The sequence below is a fragment of the Passer domesticus genome, chromosome 1 (genome assembly GCF_036417665.1).
Source record: "Passer domesticus isolate bPasDom1 chromosome 1, bPasDom1.hap1, whole genome shotgun sequence".
Classification (NCBI taxonomy): domain Eukaryota; kingdom Metazoa; phylum Chordata; class Aves; order Passeriformes; family Passeridae; genus Passer; species Passer domesticus.
Genome location: NC_087474.1, coordinates 7,105,821 through 7,124,632, shown reverse-complemented (window position 1 = coordinate 7,124,632; position 18,812 = coordinate 7,105,821). Strand labels below are relative to the sequence as shown.

The window sequence follows — 18,812 nt, the reverse complement described above, 5'->3', positions numbered from 1 at the left end:
CTGCAGGAGCATCCTCCTCCAAGGAGGAATGCTGGAGAAGCTGAAGTCTCAAAGCAGCTGTTCTGAAGTCACTTGAGGAAGGAGACACTTACAGAGTGTCCCTGTGTCCTGTGGAAGTGAGATGGTGCAGCCTGGGAAGCTCAGAGTACCCAAAATCTCTGGTGTTGGGTCATGAAGCAACTCAGAGCACATTTACTCCTGTGAAGTCCATCAGGATGCACATGAACATCTTGAGTCAGGTGTTGTGGGCCAGTTTTGTTGGTAACCATGAGCTGGATGAGCAAGGACTCCGTGGGTCTGGTGGCATCAACCATTCTGTCTCCCGAATTTCACAGCAAGGTCTTTCAGTTCTGTCACCTTTCAGTGACATTGTCTCTTTCAGAGCTTCTCATTTTCCATTCAGAACTTTATTGCAGGATGTGATTAAAATGAGAAAGTTTCTGAAAGTCATGCACTTGAGAGTAGCAAGCAAGGGGAAAATGCCCTGAGGAATGTGTCAGCATGATCGGGAGAGGCAGTTGGGAAAATAAATGAATAACATTGTTTATGAGACATATTTTCAGCTTTTCCTTTTCCTTTTCCTTTTCCTTTTCCTTTTCCTTTCCATTTTCCTTTTTTTCCCTTTTCCCAATTTTTAATGCTTTTGCCTAAAGATTTTTCTGTTAGGAAAGTTTCACTAAGGTTGCTAAAAATAATTGGATACCCACCTTCAAATGAAATGGATATGATCTTGCATGTAAACATTTTCAAGCCAGGAATATGAAGAATGATATAAAATTAGAAGAGAGTGTATTATTTGGAAAATGCAAAAAATAAACAATGAAGTTTTTGTGGGCTGGACCTGCTGTTCTCCTGCCACAGAGCAGACTCATCATAAAATAACACTGATTTTTTTATTGTTGTCTTTCAGTCAGACTGCCAAATGAGAGAGTATGTGAAATTTAACAATTCTCTAATTCTCCTCATTTTTTATGTATTGAGATTTTGAATATCCTAACTCTAAGCATAGTTCTAAATAGACTTCAAGTGCTAAATTTTTTAATCAAGTTTAGTGACAGGAATTGCTAAAGGCACTGACAGCAACAATTCATAAACAGTCAGATTTAAACTCCTCATTAAAAAAAATTGTTACTTCAAGTCAGGATAACACTTCAGATATATTTAAGGGGCTCATGTTTATGAAGCACTTCTCTTTGCCTAGTGATGTAGTGCATGTTCTCAAGAAAGGTTCCTTTCTACTCAAGAGAAGGTGTGCAAAGGGGTGTTCAATTCCAGAATTATTTGTTGGGATGGTTCTCCCATAGGCTGAAATATTAACAGGGAAAGTGTTTCAGAGAATCACAGGGAGGATGGTGTCTCCAACACCAAGCAAGCTGCTTTAGCTGCAGTGATGCCAATAAACTGCTCTTGGCTGTTTTTAAGGACTCTTGTTTTTGACAGAGCTGAAAGGAGAGTGTGACGTTTCACTACAGGGTCAAGCTGTTCTCTCTCAGGGTGAACCCAAGGCCTTTCAAGACCCTTCATGACAAGGCACATTACGTTCAGACCAAGTGAAAAAGGTGTTGAAAACCAAAAAGCTCTCAGGTGCAGACTGTACATCAAATAAGAAATAAAGCAGCAACCTCCACAGTTGACAGCTATGGCAACACTGCTGTCATATACATTGAGATGCATGATGCATTTGAACATAGGTCATCTGGGTGTTAGCAAAATGTCTAGTGTCCTTGGGATGTGGTGTTAAACATGAGAAACCCCTCTAGCAACTGTCTTGTCGAAACACAGGGTGTTTTTCCACACACAGCTTTGGTTTTGAGAAGCTCCACATGGGCCCGGCTTTGATTTTTTATTTAGAGTCTCAAAAGTATCTCAGCATTATGCCATTGATTTGTTCTCTGTTCAAATCTCCTGGTACCTAGTGAAAGGCAAACGTGAGCCTGGCTCATTCCTTCATCTGGTACAGCCTTGTCAGTTTCAGAGCAATCTGGGAATAAAGATTGGGAAGAGACCCCACAAAACCCTGGGGGGTCGATTCAGCTCCAACCTGAGCACGAGGGCTGAAGGGAGAATTTCTGAATACAAATGCTGGAGGCTTCAATGTCACCTGTTGATAAAATAACAGAAAAAAACCTATGTGGTCACCCAATACTTCATAAAAATAATACTTCCACAGCAGGAGAAAATAGGTGGCTGAAGTCCCAGGTCCCATCTCCTGGCAAACAGGTCAAGCAGTGCTCACAAACAGGGACTTGACCTTTACATGGTCCTGTTGGGACCTCCTGCCAGGAAAAGCTGATATGACTGTAAATGAGCCCTGAGAGGCTGAGCAAAAGGTGGTTTTGATGTTCATGTGCTCACTCAGAGGCTGAATCACTGCTGTACAGGCTTGCCAGACTTCTGAGCCTCCTTCTACCCTTGACTTCCTCAAGGGTATGTGGAAAAGTTTCCCTACCACATGGATTTATTCACAAATGTTTTCTCTTTCTCAGCTCATTAGAGGAATTAAAGAGTAGGACAATCACATGACCAGAAGGACTGAACAGGGGGTGAAGCAACTGAAAACCCCACCAGGAGCACATCAGACATGTTCTATGAATGGCCAGATAATTAAAGGAGAAGATGAGAGCCACAAAACAAGTGCATGTTTGATCAAAAACTATAATGTTTGCTCTTTGATCTTGATAAACTGTAAAGAAAAACAGTTTATGAAAAGAATGGAAAAAATATCCCTTATTAACATCAAATAGGAAATCGTTGTGGCAAGGAAATGAAATATGGATGACAGATCAAAGGTGTGTTCTGCAGAAAAAACCCACCTGTATTACATAAACATTTGCTCCTTAAATGTGGGGATTTCAGTCTTTGCAGGGCCTTTTTGAGAAATGCATCAGAGAATTTAGAATTATAGGGGATGAGAAAAGAAACTTGTAAGATCCAAAATGAAAAATGCAAGATCAGTATTCTAAGAGAAAGACAAAAACTGCTTTTCCTGTAATAAAACTTGAAGTTACATAAGAAAAATTCAAAAACTGGCTAATTATTTGCCCACAAACCAAGTAACCTCTCAAAATGAGGTAAAGTCCACCAGCAGAGAGACATGAGTGCTCTGTGCCCACATTATCTGCACAGCAGACCCTGCCCAGCACAGAACAAATGCTGGGTGTTGGTATGGAGACCTCCTGTCTGTCCTTCAGGAGATACCAGCACCATGATGAGACTGAAGGAATGGTTAAACTTCACCTTGAATAATGAAATTTGGACTGGTTGCCATAACTTTCTTCCTATTGCAAGGTTAAGACCTGAAACAGCATCAGACAGGAGGCAGACAGGGAACTCCCCAAGAAAAACAGAATGAAGCTGCTGCTGAGAAGACAGAAACTGCTCCATCTCCCCTTGGACAGCCCAGCTGCTCTGTGGCCACCACTCCCCCAGGGCCTGGAGTACCCCAGCCATCAAACAGAACCTCATCCATCATCCCAAGGGCTGGGGTGCAGCCCTTCCTCATGGGAGGAAGGCTGTGAAGAACCAGGCTCTGTCATTGTAATTCTTGCTGGGATGCTTCTTCCTCTCTGATAAACATGAATGATGAGGTGACAGCTTAAAATTTTGCCTTCCCCAACTTTCTGTGGGCTCCTGCTCTCTTAATGTTGCATATATGCTGATTTTGGCATTTAATAGTCTGTGGCTCAGAGCTGCAATAAAGTCGGACTGATCTAATAATGAATGACAAGCTTAATAATGTAACAAACTGGGAGCTTAACTCAGTCTCCAGGGTTTAATAAGGCTGCCAAATAAGAAAGCATTAGTTATGTATTACTGCCCTAATAGCTGAAAATGTTGCTGTGGACAGACCAGTGAGAAATGGGGCTGATGAGGCTTTTTTTCCTGGTGTTTGATGGGCATAAAACTGCTTGTCAGCTCATTTCCAGTACAAAGAGGTGTTATATTCTACTGGTGTACCTATGGAATGAAAAACAGCTGCCTTGTGTTTGCTGTTTTGCCAGTCACACATGTTTTTTCTGGGTTTTTTTGGTCAGGGAAGACAGGGAAGGTGGAAGATCATGGCTGGAAGGGACCGCTGGAGGTCCCCTAGTTCAGGACACACCTGGATCAGATGGCTTGCTTTGTGCCATCAAGACTCCCCTTCACACCTCCACTGAGAACCCTTTTTTTCCTCACATCTGCTCAAGATTTCCCACATTCCATTTCAGATGATGTAGAAGCCCTGGCACAGGATGCCCAGGGAGGTGATGGAGTGTTCCTCTTGGAGGCATTCCCCCTGGACGTGTCTCTGTGTCAGCTGCTCCAGGTGACCCTGCCCTGGCAGGGATTGGACTGGATGATCTCCAGAGGTTCCTCCTGACCTTAACAATTCAGGAATTCTGTGATCCTGCTCCCATTTCATTCTAAGACGAAGACTTGGCTGCAAAAAAACTCAGATCTGAACTGGAATACCAAGTTCTGAGATGTTGCTTTGGTTCTTCTGCAGCTTTACTGCCTGCACAGGTAAGGAGAGAGATCAGCAATCAAGGCTGAGAAGAGCACATGAAATTAGGAAATGCAATAGTTGTTAAGTGCCTCCAAAAACATTGAGAAATGTTTTCAATGAACACTTGTGGTGCTTGAAAAAACTGTTGTGATAAAATACTTGGTGTGTCCCAAGGAAGTGGAGAGATGAAGGCTAAAATCAGCATGTCCTCTTGTCCAGAAAGAGGCACTGCTGGAACAGAAGGGAGTAATTAATAATTTTAATAATAAAAATTAAAATGTGCTGCTGGATCCTGGTTCATTCAGAGAGCAAGACAGGCTGAAATGGCAAAAGAGAGATCTGATTGCCTGGCAACCCACAGGAAAAAAAAAAAGTGAATTAATCTTGCAATCTCAAATTGAGTACAGATAAAGTGACTGCTGGGACAATGAATGCGAAAAAGTCAGAACCTCTCAAGAGTTCCATTTTTTCCATTAATTTTGGATATCTTATTGGTATAACATTTCTTTATACACTTTCATAAGAGACCTAACATTTTCAGATCCATAATTCAGCCTCAGCTACAGCAGAAAAAATGTTGCCTTTTATGACAGAGCTAATAAACTCATGTTTGCCACATAACCCATGTCGGAGGAGGGAAGTTATAATTTGCAATTTCCAGCAAATCTACCAAACAGTCTGAAGCTGCATTGTGATATACACAACAGGAAATCAACAAGACCCCTGTAAAATGACATTAGAGCCCTGGAGATAGAATATACAGCAATTATAAAGCAGAGACAGACGTCATATTTCTCATAAGCATCATTAAAATTAAATTAGAAACAACGCTTCAAAGATAACAGATCATGTTTTGCTTTAGCATTATCTTGGTTCTCTAGGGCTTAATAATTTCCAGGGAGAAAATGTCTCAGATCCACCAAGCTTTCTGGAGTTTGCCCTGTGGTACTGAGGAGAAACTTCTTGTCTGAGTCATTGACGACATATTTTGGGTCATAACCCCTTGTTCATTTTCCTCCAGGCTTTGTCACAGCAAAATCAGCCAAGGGTGAGCAGCTGGGGACTTGTAAAACTTAACACAAATGGCTACACAGACATGCCTGTGACCACTCATGAACCTGGAGTCTGTGGCTAAACAACATTCATGTTAAGGCTGTTCATGCCTTAACCTCTGCCATCAAGAAATCTCCAGAAAGTTGCTTCAAATAATGCAATATCTTTAATTGCAGAATTTAAAAAGCAGATTTAGACCAATGTTCTCCAGCTACACATCTTGGCTTGGCCCAGAAAGAACCTCAGTTAGAGCTGAGAGCAGACATTGAAATAGAGACAGAGAAAAAGAAGAAATAAGTAAGAGAACCTTGGGGAAATTAAAATGAAAATGAAACTCCAAGGAGCTAAATTAAATAACTGTGACACCATTAAAGTGATAAGGAAGTGTGTAGGAGGCATTTGCAAAAGAAGTTGGGAGATGTCTGGGCCTGGATGGTCAATGGGGTGTTACAGCACAGCCCCAAAGGCACAGGGGAGCACAGCAGCTCAGGGTGTGCCTAAAGCTCAAAGCCTGCCCTGGTTTGAAAAGACAGGTGTCTGCTAAGGAAGGCAGGAGCCTCCCCTGAAATGGAAAATGTATAACCTTCCCTCCAAATTGTTATAATTTTGAAATTAAGGGGCTCTCAGGCAAAGATATGGAAGTAGGAACAGCAGTTCTTTATTAGGGAAGAAAATAAAATTAAAAAAAGACAAACCAAAAAAAACCCAAACCAAAAGAAACAAAAAAACCCAAAAAACCCCCCAAACAACAACAACAAAAAAAACCCCCAATGCAGTAATACAGAACACCACAGCCAGAGTCAGAGCAGGAGCTGAGCCCTGTGTGTCAGGGTGGTGGCACAGCCCCATCCCATGGGGGCTCAGCCCTCCTGCAGTGCCAGCTGTGCTTCTGCTGGAGCAGGGATCCTGCACAAGGCTGCAGTTTTCCTCTGAAGCTCCAGGGCTGCTGGAGATGGGCCTGCTCTTCCTCTGGGAATGCAGGGCAGGAGAAAGCTGCTCCTCTGGGAATGCAGTGGGCAAAGGCTGCTGTGCTGTTCCAGGCTCAGATTGTATCCAGGTAGGAATGCTTGGCTCCTCCCCTGGGCGGAGCATCTCCCCATGGGATGCTGGAATTTGATCAGCCCTGCAGGGACACTCAGTGGCCAAGGACAGCAGAGTTCTGGAGGGAGGATTGGCTGTGGGAGAGATAAAGAAAACTGCCCAAAGAACAGGGACAACTGTCCCACCTGTGACAGATGGGGACAGAACACTCCCATTTCCAGCCTGAGACAGGTGAAGGGCCAATCCAGGTGCACACAGCACCAGCAGGAGTTGTTCCACAGCAGGAGGAATCCACAGGAAAGGGTGAGGGAGGAGCAGGAGACAGGAAGAGCATTTTGACTCAGGTCCCTGTTGCCAGGCTGGCCAAGGAGCCTCGTGGGGAGATGTCCTCGTGGGCCAGTGGGGTGACTGCAGAGAGCCCCACAAAAGCAGCCTCTGATCACTCCAGACCCTGGCCAGCTCCTTCTCACCCTCCTGGGAACGGGATATGGGGTGCAAGGGGCAGGGAGAGGCAGCTGCCCACCCTGGGAAAGCTGGAAGTGTTTCCAATAAACTTTTATGGTGCTTGCATTTTCCTTCCACTGGCAGGTCATGCAGTCAGGTCTTTGCAATCCCTGCTGGTTTGATTGCCAAGTGTTAATCACACCCTGAACAGAAGAAATTCTTAAAATAATTGCTTCAAACCCTTCTTTTTGCTACTTTCTTTCATATTTCTGGTAAAGTCTGTTGAGAGTAAAAGGCAAGAGAAATTCAGAAATTGATTACATATATTTTTCATTCTTAGAAGCAAGAAAATTATGGAATGGGGGCGGCAGGAATAAAAAAATGAAAGAACACATGGACTTGGTAACAGAACCAGAGGCAGTATAGGTGCAACCTTTTATAGGTAACACTTGAAGCAAGAAACGAGGCCTCTTTATTTCATTGACAAAGACTTTTTCTAGCTCCAAGTTGCCCATCTAATAAGACTTTGTTTCCAGTCTCCACTTTATTAGTCCCTCACTGCTCACTTGTGCCAGGTTCATGCTCATGTAGCATTGCATTCCTGCCTTCCTTTCGTTCTTTAGATCAGCCTGAAATTCTCTCAGTCATATTTATTGTGTTCTGTAGATGCAGGTTTTCCTGTCTGCCCTGGAGGGAGGAAGGGAGGAAGGGAGGGAGGGAGGGAGGGAGGAAGGAAGGAAGGAAGGAAGGAAGGAAGGAAGGAAGGAAGGAAGGAAGGAAGGAAGGAAGGAAGGAAGGAAGGAAGGAAGGAAGGAAGGAAGGAAGGAAGGAAGGAAGGAAGGAAGGAAGGAAGGAAGGAAGGAAGGAAGGAAGGAAGGAAGGAGGGAAGGAGGGAAGGAGGGAAGGAGGGAAGGAGGGAAGGAGGGAAGGAGGGAAGGAGGGAAGGAGGGAAGGAGGGAAGGAGGGAAGGAGGGAAGGAAGGAAGGAAGGAAGGAAGGAAGGAAGGAAGGAAGGAAGGAAGGAAGGAAGGAAGGAAGGAAGGAAGGAAGGAAGGAAGGAAGGAAGGAAGGAAGGAAGGAAGGAAGGAAGGAAGGAAGGAAGGAAGGAAGGAAGGAAGGAAGGAAGGAAGGAAGGAAGGAAGGAAGGAAGGAAGGAAGGAAGGAAGGAAGGAAGGAAGGAAGGAGGGAAGGAGGGAGGAGGGAGGGAGGGAGGGAGGGAGGGAGGGAGGGAGGGAGGGAGGGAGGGAGGGAGGGAGGGAGGGAGGGAGGGAAGGAGGGAAGGAGGGAAGGAGGGAAGGAGGGAAGGAGGGAAGGAGGGAAGGAGGGAAGGAGGGAAGGAGGGAAGGAGGGAAGGAAGGAAGGAAGGAAGGAAGGAAGGAAGGAAGGAAGGAAGGAAGGAAGGAAGGAAGGAAGGAAGGAAGGAAGGAAGGAAGGAAGGAAGGAAGGAAGGAAGGAAGGAAGGAAGGAAGGAAGGAAGGAAGGAAGGAAGGAAGGAAGGAAGGAAGGAAGGGACTGCTGGTTCTGCTAGGACAAAACATTAACTGCCACAGGAAATGGGAGATTTGGCCCTTAGCCAGTTTCAGTTCTCGTATTTTGGCCATTCTTTAAAAAAGGTCAAGGAGTTTAAAGCTGTAGTATTCAAACAGGACCAGGCTGTCCATCTTGTTTGGGTGTCTAGGGCTTTGGACACCCTGCTGTCCGTGCTCTGATAGCTGGATCCTGGCCAGCTCATTTCCTTCTCTTTCTTCTTTCCAAACCAGCAACATAAATTTGTTCATATTGAATTTATCTGGAGAGAATTGGTCACTGAGGGGAATAGTCCTTGACCCATCTTTTCCTCTACTTTTTTTTCCTGCAGGCTGAAGAAAACCTCTGTGGTTTTCAAGTTTTTTCTGTCATCCTGAGTTCTCTCAGAGCTGCATGGTGAGGATGGGTGGGATGCAGACTGTAGGTTCAACCAGGTTCTCAGGAGACTCTGCACTTCTCATCTTCCATTGCACTCTGATGCCTGCCTTGTTACCCAGACACTCAGTCCAGTGCTGCAGTGTCTAATATCTCTGCCAGAAAAGAAAAAAACAATTAAATTTTATTTTTTAAAATGAAAATCTCTATGGCTGTGATCCCCAGAGGTGCCAGCCTGGTGCTGCACAGGCAAGGAAAGCAGAGGGATACCCCACAGGTGTGTGCTGCTGCTGAGTGGAGCTTCACACTGTGGCTCTGTCAAACTGACCAGTGACATTTTAAAATATTTCTGGAAGTTTTGCACCTTTCTGGAACTTTTAAATCATTCTGGACCCTTCATTCTGTGTTTTCCCCTTTTCCAGATGCCATATCCCTGTCTGTATTTCTGTGTTTTGCATCCTTTCCAAACAACAGAGGAACCTGCTGGTAGAGGAGGAGAAGTCGGGTGCAGAGGGATGAAAATGTTTTTCTACAGTGTAAAGCCATTTCTCAGCCAACACCATCAGAAGTAAAGCACAGGCATTTTGGGAGGCTGCAGAATGTGCTTCCACAAGGAATTAGGTCAAGTCCAAGCCTGAATCTCACCTGAGGCCTGGGCAGGGTGCTGGACTCCTCATGGCTCCACTGGGGGGCTTGGTTGTCCCTTTAGGGGACAGGGAGGGGACAGGGAGCAGGGACACCATGGGATGTCTCTGGGGGTCTGGGACCTGCTCTGAGCAGCTCTAGGAGGGGCATGGACAGGAGATCCCCGTGCTGGAGCAAGAATCAGGCACTGCTCCACCTGGGGTGCCCACACACCCGTGGCATTTCTGGATCAGCCTGGATTGCCATGTACCACCCGTCTCCTTTTCCTGCACAGGGTGAGAGCTGCTTTTGTTCATGACATGACTTTCCATGAAGCCACGTGAGTTTTGTTTAGCTTGGTTACTCTCGAACATGAAAATTAAGGCTAAATTAAAATAAGCAAAAGTCAGTGTAAATAGCCTCATGTCTCTAATTAAGTTGTTTTGATCAGCCCTCTGCTGAGTGTGTATTTTAAGGCACTTTTAGCTAATTTTTTAGAGATAATGAAATGTGATTTTTACAAGCTGTGGGCTGGTGCTGACTGCATTCCTGTTGTTTTACTCATGGAGTGGCCCACACCAGTTTCTAGGGTGCCATTCATAGAGCTGGCTGTATGCAAATAGGATTTAAACTCTATGTTTCATTTCAGACAAAAGGAAGAGCACACAATTGCATACCAAGTGATAGGTGGCACTCACAAAGCTCAAGCAGAAGTTGAAGCAGAAGGACCTGGTTGTTTAATAGGTGGTGTTGGATTCGAGCCACCTGAGCCTCCTTTCAGGAAAAAATGGAAGTTACACCCAAGCTCTTATGCTGCTGTGCTGGCCAGAATAAATTAGCTAAATTTACACTTCAAGAGGCAACAAGAGGAGAAGAGAAAAAAAACAAAACAAAACCACAAAGTCAGAGACACCGAATCAGCCACACCTTATTAATCATTGGCATCTAATTGCCAGCAAGACACAGCATAGCTACCAAGGGTGATGTTTCAGGAAGCTGCTTATGGGTCCTGATTGGTGTCACAGGGTTGTGAAATTGCCACATAGTTTTTTTTTTTAAATTCCTCCAGAAATGAGCAGCAATGTGGCTGCCAAGGGCAGAGTCTCAGGCTCCGTGTTTGGAGAAGGAGAGGAGCTCTAGGCAGGATGCTGGGGATGCTCCTGGACACCAGGGCCACACACAGGGTCACCTGAGGGCCCCACCTTGCCCCTCCTGGCAGAACTCCTCCCAGAGGGGAGAGTACACTGGTGGATAGTAAAATTGAATGTCCCAGGCACCCTCAGCACCCATCACATCTTGGTGTCACCTTCTCTGGGGTTCCCCCATCTCCAGAGCCCCCAGGTTTCCACAGGACTCCTCTGCTGTGCCCTGTCACCCCCTTGGCCCCAGGAACCCGGTCTGGGTGAAGTTTATGCAGCCCTTGGGAAGCTGTGAAGGAAGGTGAGTGCCCAGAGGCGCTCCTGGAAATTCTGGGTGTCACCTATCTGCAGCCTCTGACTTTTCTGTGCTTGCCCTGTGCCCAGGTCTGCAGTGAACACAGAGGGTGCAGAGTGTTTGGTAATGGAGTTTCTGTGCCAGCAGTATTTGAATTGCTGATTTGTTTGTCCCTTTAAACCAGCCAGCTGTCCTTTAAACCTTTAAACCAGCCAGCTGTCCTCACCACCCTCTCACTGTCACACCACCCCTCTCTGCCTTTGCTGAGAGTTTTTCTCTCTGCCCCTCAGGCATGGAGAATATTTGCAAACAAAGCTCCCCTGAGAGCTGGCAGCTCTCCTCTCCACCAGTGCCAGTCATCATGCTGGGAATGGCATTGTGGACCACAGGAACCATCCAGCATCCCTGGGAAAGACCTCACAAGCCACTTCATCTCTCCTTAATGCTCTCCCTAATCTGCTACAACGAGAGCTGTCCCTGCCCCTGGTGGGACTGGTGTCATTTTCATCCTTGTGGTCACTGTTAGCAGTCAAGCAAAAAGATGTCAGTTTTAATTACAGCATTTATTTGCAAATATCTCTCCTGCCTTAAAATGGAAGAGAGGATCCCCCGTGCCTTCCTCACACAGGGCTCATATGCTGCTGTTAGAGAAACAAGTAAAACCCCTGCCAAAGGGAGTAAACCTCTTGGTAACACCTGCTTGTATTTCTTCAGAAAGCAAATAGCTGTGATCAATGACTTATTTAAGATATGTGAAAATTACATTTTTTAAAATTGATTTTAAGCTTGCTAAGCAGGTGCTGTAGTAAATGTGACATGTCTCTGATGTACTGCTCTGGTAATCCCTGCTTGATTTTTAGTTATACATGTATTAGTTTTACTCTTTATGACCACATTAAATACAATAGGTAAGAGAATAGCAGACCTCTTTGGAGAAAGCACTCCAAGAAGTATTCTTTCAATGATTTTTCTGTGATCTGAAATTCCAGCTGTTTGGTTTTTCCACAGCCCCCTGAACAGCTGCTGCCTGTCCATTTACCTCATTTGCTTCCATCTCTTAGTTAATCAAATACTTCTTTTTTTACACCCTTTTCCTGGTGTTCCTCTTGAGTGCTGTCAGTCAGCACCAATGAGTTTTGGAGGGTTTTTACACCAGAGTTCATATTTTCTGGAGTGGCTGGTAATGGCTGGTGGGAAATCACTTTAAAGTTAACAACTCTTTTCATTATTTTGAGTTTATAGTTTCTCTGGCTGCTTTCTTTTGAACCTCTGACTAAACAGAAGTCTGTTCTGATCCAGAGAACATGCAATTAGATCCACCCTGACTGATTTCCTTGTATTAGCCTTGTTTTTGACACTTTAATGGGGTTGTAGAAGGTGAAAAAGTTGAACTGTTTCTCTCCCTTGCACTTCTCATGACTTTTTAAGTCTGTCTGATGAGTACAGTGTGGAGAATGACCTGGGTACCAGAGATCTCATCACACCCACAGACAGACAAGCCCAGGCCTGGGAATCAGGCTGGTTCTAAGTGTTTATGTTCTATGCAGAAAGTCAGTGTGGAGGAAAGATCAGAGTCCCAATTCACCTGCTTTTAATATGCACCTGAATAATCTACCTTGTTCCAAATGACATGATTTCCCAGTGGTTTGAAGCCCAAAGGAGGGGAGTTTATTTGCATAAGGCAGTGACACTTTTGGCTAATGACCTGTGGCACTGAGCAGTGATTGCTTTCCTTCATCAGAAAAAAGAGGAACATCTTTGTCAGCCAGTGAAATGAGAGACATCCCAGTGGATATGAGCTGGTGACGTGGTCCATTGGACCAGCTTGAAGGAATCCTGTGCATTCAGTCTGCTGGAGCCTGGAGAATAACCCAGGGAATGCCATAAAAAGTGCCAAGGGAGGAGTTTCTTTTTAAATTTAATGGAGTCCCTGGAGAGCAGGAAACCTACTAGGGTTTAGACATGAGAAGAGAATGGGATACAGAAGCAGTCTCCTCTCTTTCTGTTAGCATGGAGAATCTGAAATCTCAAAGCATGGAGAATCAGCCAAATCTGAAATCTTCTTCTTACCTGGCTGCTTCCCTTGGAACCGAGTTCAGCTTTACCAACAGCAAAAACCTCCAGAGCCAGGAGCATGATTTTAGCAGGGTTTTGGGACCATGGCCAACCTCTAGCAATGCTGCTGGAGCTCACAGAACCACGTCCTTGTTGGTGACAACCCTCCACATCCGAGGGCTGGAACCTCTGATTTCTTTTTGAGAAGGGATCTTGCCTGGACAGCGAGCGCGCCGTGACGGGGCCCTGCTGACAACATCACTCCTTCAAGGCTGAAAGTTTTCTTCCAGCATCCTTTTCCCCATTAATTGGATGACCTCTGTTGCTCAGCACTGGGCTGTGATTCAGGAAAAGGTCAGGCCTTTTTCATGGCTGCTCTTTCCAATTAACTTTTTGGTGTTCTCAGGCGGGGGTCTCCTGCCCTTCAAGCGTGGGAGATGCTCAGCATGCCACAGAGCTCAAAGGAGAACAGGAGGCTAAACAATCCTCCTGGGAGGAACCTGACCTGACTGCTAACTCTGGTTTTACATGGCAGAAGGAGAAATGCCCTCACTGCTTTCTGCCGAGATATCACCACAGTGAAGCAGCTCCATTTCCTGTCATCAGCTGCACTTTCATCCTTCCCCACCTCTGTTATCTGCTTGGCTTAATCCATGCCTCTGATGTAGGAGTACCATCTTTTGTAGGACAGAACACTGCATTCAGTATTCCCAAAATATGCCTGCAAAGGAATAACCATTTGGATTGAAATTCCTTAAGCAATTTTTGACCTGTATGGCTTTCCTATAACCTGCACAGTTGTCAGTCTCCACCTGCCTATCCTCATTTTCACCATTCCTCCTGAGGCTTTTTGGTCAGGCTTCTGCAGGTGAGAAGAAGTTGTAAAGATAAGTAATTTTGTCTGGGTTGGGCTAAATGAAAATGGGTGGCCAGAGGAGAAAGATGCACTGCAGACCTTTGCCAAAGAGAGAGTGGCAACGTGTGCTGAGATCACGCCAAGTGCCAGCAAATTCACATGGCAAAAAGCCCTTGTGTTTGTGAAAGAAATGTGAATGAAGCCCACTGAAGTGTGATGGGCTTGGATTTAAGCTCACTCCTTCTCTAGAGCCAGCAAACAAGCAATGGGATAAAACCCAAAGGGCTCTGAAAGCTCTGGTGCTCCACTGTACACCTCTTGAGGAAAAGTTAATTCTCAACTAAAGGACAGGAACCCACCTCTGCCCTCCCTGTGACTCAGTTTCCTCCTGTTGTGAGGGTTTGTGTGTCCCTAAGTGTTTAGTTTATGCTCTACACCAGGAGGAGATGCTCCACCAGCCTCATTTCTGAGGATCTGATCTGCCCCTGGACCACGTGCTCTCTGGAACCAGTCTGTGGTCATTGAACAAAAGCAGGTTGGGATCATGTTTCTTCCAGCTCAGCTGGCTTTTCCAGCCTCACGCCTCAGGCACTCCCAATCAGTGGGATCTGATGGCAGTTTCTCTGGGGTTGCTCTGCTCCTTCCACTGCCCACTGACCTGATCAGCTCCTTACACCCTTGCTCCTGGCACTGTTTTATACCATGTGCACAGCAGCAATGTCCCTTCAGCACAGAGGAGGTGAAAATGAAATTTCAGCATCCAGCAATAGGAAAGAAAGCTGCCAGGGCTGGAAATCCATTATGGACATTGCCTGCCCTGTGAGTGCCCAACTCTCCAGCCTTTGAAGCCATTTGGAGGAGCTTGGTGGTGCACTGTCATGCATATTTCCATGGCCATTCTCTTGCTGATCAGTTTGGGCCTCCCTGAATCCCCCTTCTTTGGGCAAGGGGGGTTTATGATATACAGAACAGAGTTTATGATATACAGAACAGGGTTTATGATATACAGAACAGGGTTTATGATATACAGAACAGGCCCCTGCCCTGCCAGTCCTACTCTGCTCTATCCCAAAGTATTTGACCATCTCACCAGTGAGAAATACTTGTTCCCATCAGAATATAAACACAGCAAAAGTATTAATCACCTGGTAAAATTTTGATTTCAGAAGCACCTGGTAATAAATGGGAATGCTGGAACTGGAAGCTGATGGGTATCCAAAGCTGAAGATTACCTTTATCAGTAGGGCATCTGTCATTGCTTAATTAAGACGCAAATCATCGCTGTCTCCATGGTGACAAAGTCACTTTTTTGTGCCAGTGAAATACAAACAGCTGGATGTGCCCAACTGAACTCTCTATAAGGGAAGGGAAAACATGTCAGGGTTGGCTACAGCTCCAGCAGTTCTCTGCCAAATTCTGCCTCATCTCCCCCTCTGAGTATGGTCAGCTCCCAGCACTCACACCACTGATGACAGACTGAGGTAGGTGCTTAAAAAGGTGCAGTCAATCAAGAAATATCAGGCTGAAGGGAGCTTGTTACCATTTGCTCATGGCTGAGATCCCCAGCCCTCCTGGGTTTGCTCAAAGACCAAATCCCAGCCAGGGCAGGGGCTCTGCAGAGCCTTAGGAGCCACAGGCACATTGCTGTGGGTGGTAAGAGCCATCTAACCCAGCTTGCAGGGAGCAAAAGGGCATTAATTACAGGCAAGCAAAATAATTAGAGGAGCCATAAAGATGTTTATGAGATGTTCCTTTGAGAGGGATGCAGGAGTGAAGATTTTTCTGCCCTGCAGCTGCCATTTACTGGGTTTGTGATGAAAAACCCCAGTTTTCTGCGCCTCTTTTGTCACACTTACTTGGCCCATGAGATCTTGTACATCCAAAGTGAGTGAAATACAAATATTCAGGCAAAAGGCCCAGAGCTGCCAGCATCAGTGACTGTGATTTGTGCTTCTGGGTGTCTGCCCCACCTCAGACCTTGGGGCTAAGCTTGTCTGGGTGTAGAAATCCCCACACCCACACCTGAAAAAAAGCTGATGAAAATGGGAGAATTCAGGACTCATAGGAATTGCTTTTTTTCAAGCCTGGACTTCTCCAAGCCTATCTTCTGCCAAAGCTGGGTCCTTGCCTGGTGGCTGTTGGTATTTTGAAGCAGCCACTGTCTGCAGCTGTGTGACTTCAACTCATTGTACAGCTCCAGGGACCCTGTTGCTGCTTCCTGAGGGACTTTGGAGACTTCTTTGCCTGTCCTGCCTCAGTTTCCTTCTTCCTCACACCAGGGGATAACAACCAGCTCAGAGATTCTGAGTCCTGTCACAGCACGTGGCCAGGGTACCTGTGGAAATCATGGTAGCCACTGTTTTGTTTTGCTGTGGGCTTTGCTGCAGCAAATGAAGCAGATTTTCCTGCACAAACAAAGCCAGTGGCTGCACCTTGGACTCAATGTGTGCTGTGGCCCCTGCTCTGGTAGTTCCTCATGCAGCTGTGTGTGTGCAAAGGTGCTTTATTACCACTCAGAATTTATCCTCCCTTGAAGAAAATGAAATTTTTCAGCAGGATTAAACTGTATCCAGAGTGAGAGGTCAGCCCCACCCGAGCTGCAGCTGGAGAGCAACTCTTGGGTGTAAATGAGCACTTAAGCATACTTGGAAAGAAAAAAGCTTGATTGACTCCCAAGACAACGTCTTGAAGCAATGACGAAAGAGTAATTTAAACATCAGCCACCTAAGGCAACTGTGGCAGCAGGGATAACACCCTCTGGCAGCAGCAGAGTGGCTAATTGCTCCAGTTTGGGATTTGTGTGATCGTTCATTAGTTCTCGTTTGATAACAATTTACTCTGCACTGATGTGGAACCCTTCATCTCCTCTCCAGCAGCTCCACAAATGGCAAATCTGGACTAAGATCACTGGCAAGGGGGATGCTGAGCTCTGGGTCACTCTGTGGGGAAAGTGAGACACCGCAGGGCTTTAAGGGCATCCCAAAGCTCTGCAGAGTGTCCTCTGCACTGCATCTTTGGCCTTCCATCCTCTGAACCTTCCCTTTCCCTTTCCCAAGCAGTGTGAAGGCAAGCTAGAACTCCTACATGTGAAATAAAGGCCGGAGGGGGAGTGTTTGACACTTGCATGGATATCTTGGTGTGCCAGCTGTCACCCAGAGAACAGGAGAGCTTTCCCCCCAGTGCAGCTGCAAGGCTGCCTTCAGGATGTGGGTTTCACTACTGGCACAGGAGCCACTGGCCTGGGAATGGGGGAGAGGCAGGACCATCCAGCAGAGAGGCATCACTGAGGTCAGGAACCACAAGTGGTCCATGCTCTGCTGCCCTCAGTTTCCAGCACGGAGCCTTCATTCATCCCAGCCACAATCCCGTGTCCACCAGGCCTGGGCAGCTGGCAGGACCAAGCCTTGGGACAGCCCTTGGGATGGCCTGAGATGTGCATCCTGCACCTGGTGGAGGTAGCCAAGGCCTGGCTGTGTCACTGCCAGCCTCCCTCTGGCCCTGGCGTGGTCACTGTGGGCTCATCCTGTGCCAGGCCTTGGCCTCAGGGGCTGCTGGGTCCTGCAGTCGAGGCAGAGGCCATCTCTCCATCCCTCTCCAAAAACCCCTCTGGGCCTGCTCTTCTGTCCATTTCCAGCCTTACCCACGTGCCTGATGATGAATTCCATGCAATCTCAGGTGTCACTGCCATTGTCCCCACATGCCAGTGGCACGGAGACTTCTCTTGACTTGAAGGCATCCCAAGAGCAGCCCCTGCTTGCTGGAGAGCTTTGTCGCTGCCCTAACACAGAGAGAGGATTTCTCTCCTACCTTATGCCAAACTTTCTGCTCCTGCCCTGAGCAGAAGCAATAAAAGCAATAAATAAAATTCTCTAATGGGGGAATTTCCTCCTCGGAGCTCCCTGGATGCACCCACACTGAAATGGCTCTGAGCTGGCCTGTCCCATACACCCAGAGCTCATTTCCTACCCTTGGCCAGGTGCCATCAGCTGAGGCAGGCCAGGGCTGGAGGGCAGAGCCCAGGTCATGCTGGCCACAGCAGTGGCTCTTCTGGAGCTGTTGATATTTGTTTTCTCCCCACATTAAAGGCTTGGGAAAGCACAGCACTCATCAGAAAGCCAGCAGAATGGAGCATGCATTGCTAATGGCAGGCTGCTCTTCTTCCTAATTAAAGCCAGGTCCTGGGAAAGGCTGCAAATGTATTTATTATACCTGTGCCTTCATCCCTTCCCTCTCCTGCTTTCCCCTGCCACTTCCAGCCATTCCAGACTGTCTGTATCACCTCTGTCCAGATTCCTAATGCAGGCCTTGTTAGAACAATAATTGCTCTCTTATTTAGTAGCCTCATAATGATTATAACTGAAATACATTATCAGCCATAGGACACAATCTAGCTCCAACTGCAGTACACTGCAGCTGAGGTTTATGTTCCTTGGTGTGATTTCTTTGCCTTTTGTGGAAGCAATTATGTGCATTTGACTATATATTGCTGTTGTTGAAGCCTTTTATGCAAGAGTTAGTTGTGCACAATGCGATTAAAGATGGAAAAATCAAATTACAGGCAGCAATACAATGGGAGCAGCAAGTGAGCTTAACCAGAAAGGAAACCAAATACAGGAATGCAGTGTGCTCCCAAAAAAATGATCTGCTTCCACTCTCCTGATGGATTACCTTGTCAAGAGGCTGGATAATATTGGAGGAAATAGCAGTAACTGGATGTGTTCCTGTGTTCCACATGCCAGGAATGTGGCTTAGCAGGGTGCTGATGGAGTTCATAACTGGGTGATGCCAGCAGCATTCAGGGACAGAGCCTGAGGAACCACTTTTTGCTGTTCCTTGTGTGGATAACAAAATATAGCTGCTACTCTTTGCAGTTATTTCAGCACTAAAAACATCTGAACTGGGGGTCTGAACCCCAGCT

General features: G+C 46.3%; 1 long non-coding RNA gene across 2 annotated transcripts; it reads right to left on the bottom strand.

The window, feature by feature from the left end:
* Positions 1–8,541: 8,541 nt before the first annotated feature.
* Positions 8,542–18,156, bottom strand: LOC135308633 (uncharacterized). Of its 2 annotated transcripts, none has more exons than XR_010369033.1 (3): positions 17,535–18,156; positions 15,127–16,229; positions 8,542–9,080 (listed from the first exon to the last, which is right to left on the bottom strand). It is a non-coding gene; the product is annotated as an uncharacterized LOC135308633 (long non-coding RNA). The 2 variants fall into 2 exon arrangements; XR_010369060.1 differs by lacking the exon at positions 8,542–9,080 and having other exon boundaries at positions 9,811–15,249; positions 15,751–16,229.
* Positions 18,157–18,812: the final 656 nt, after the last annotated feature.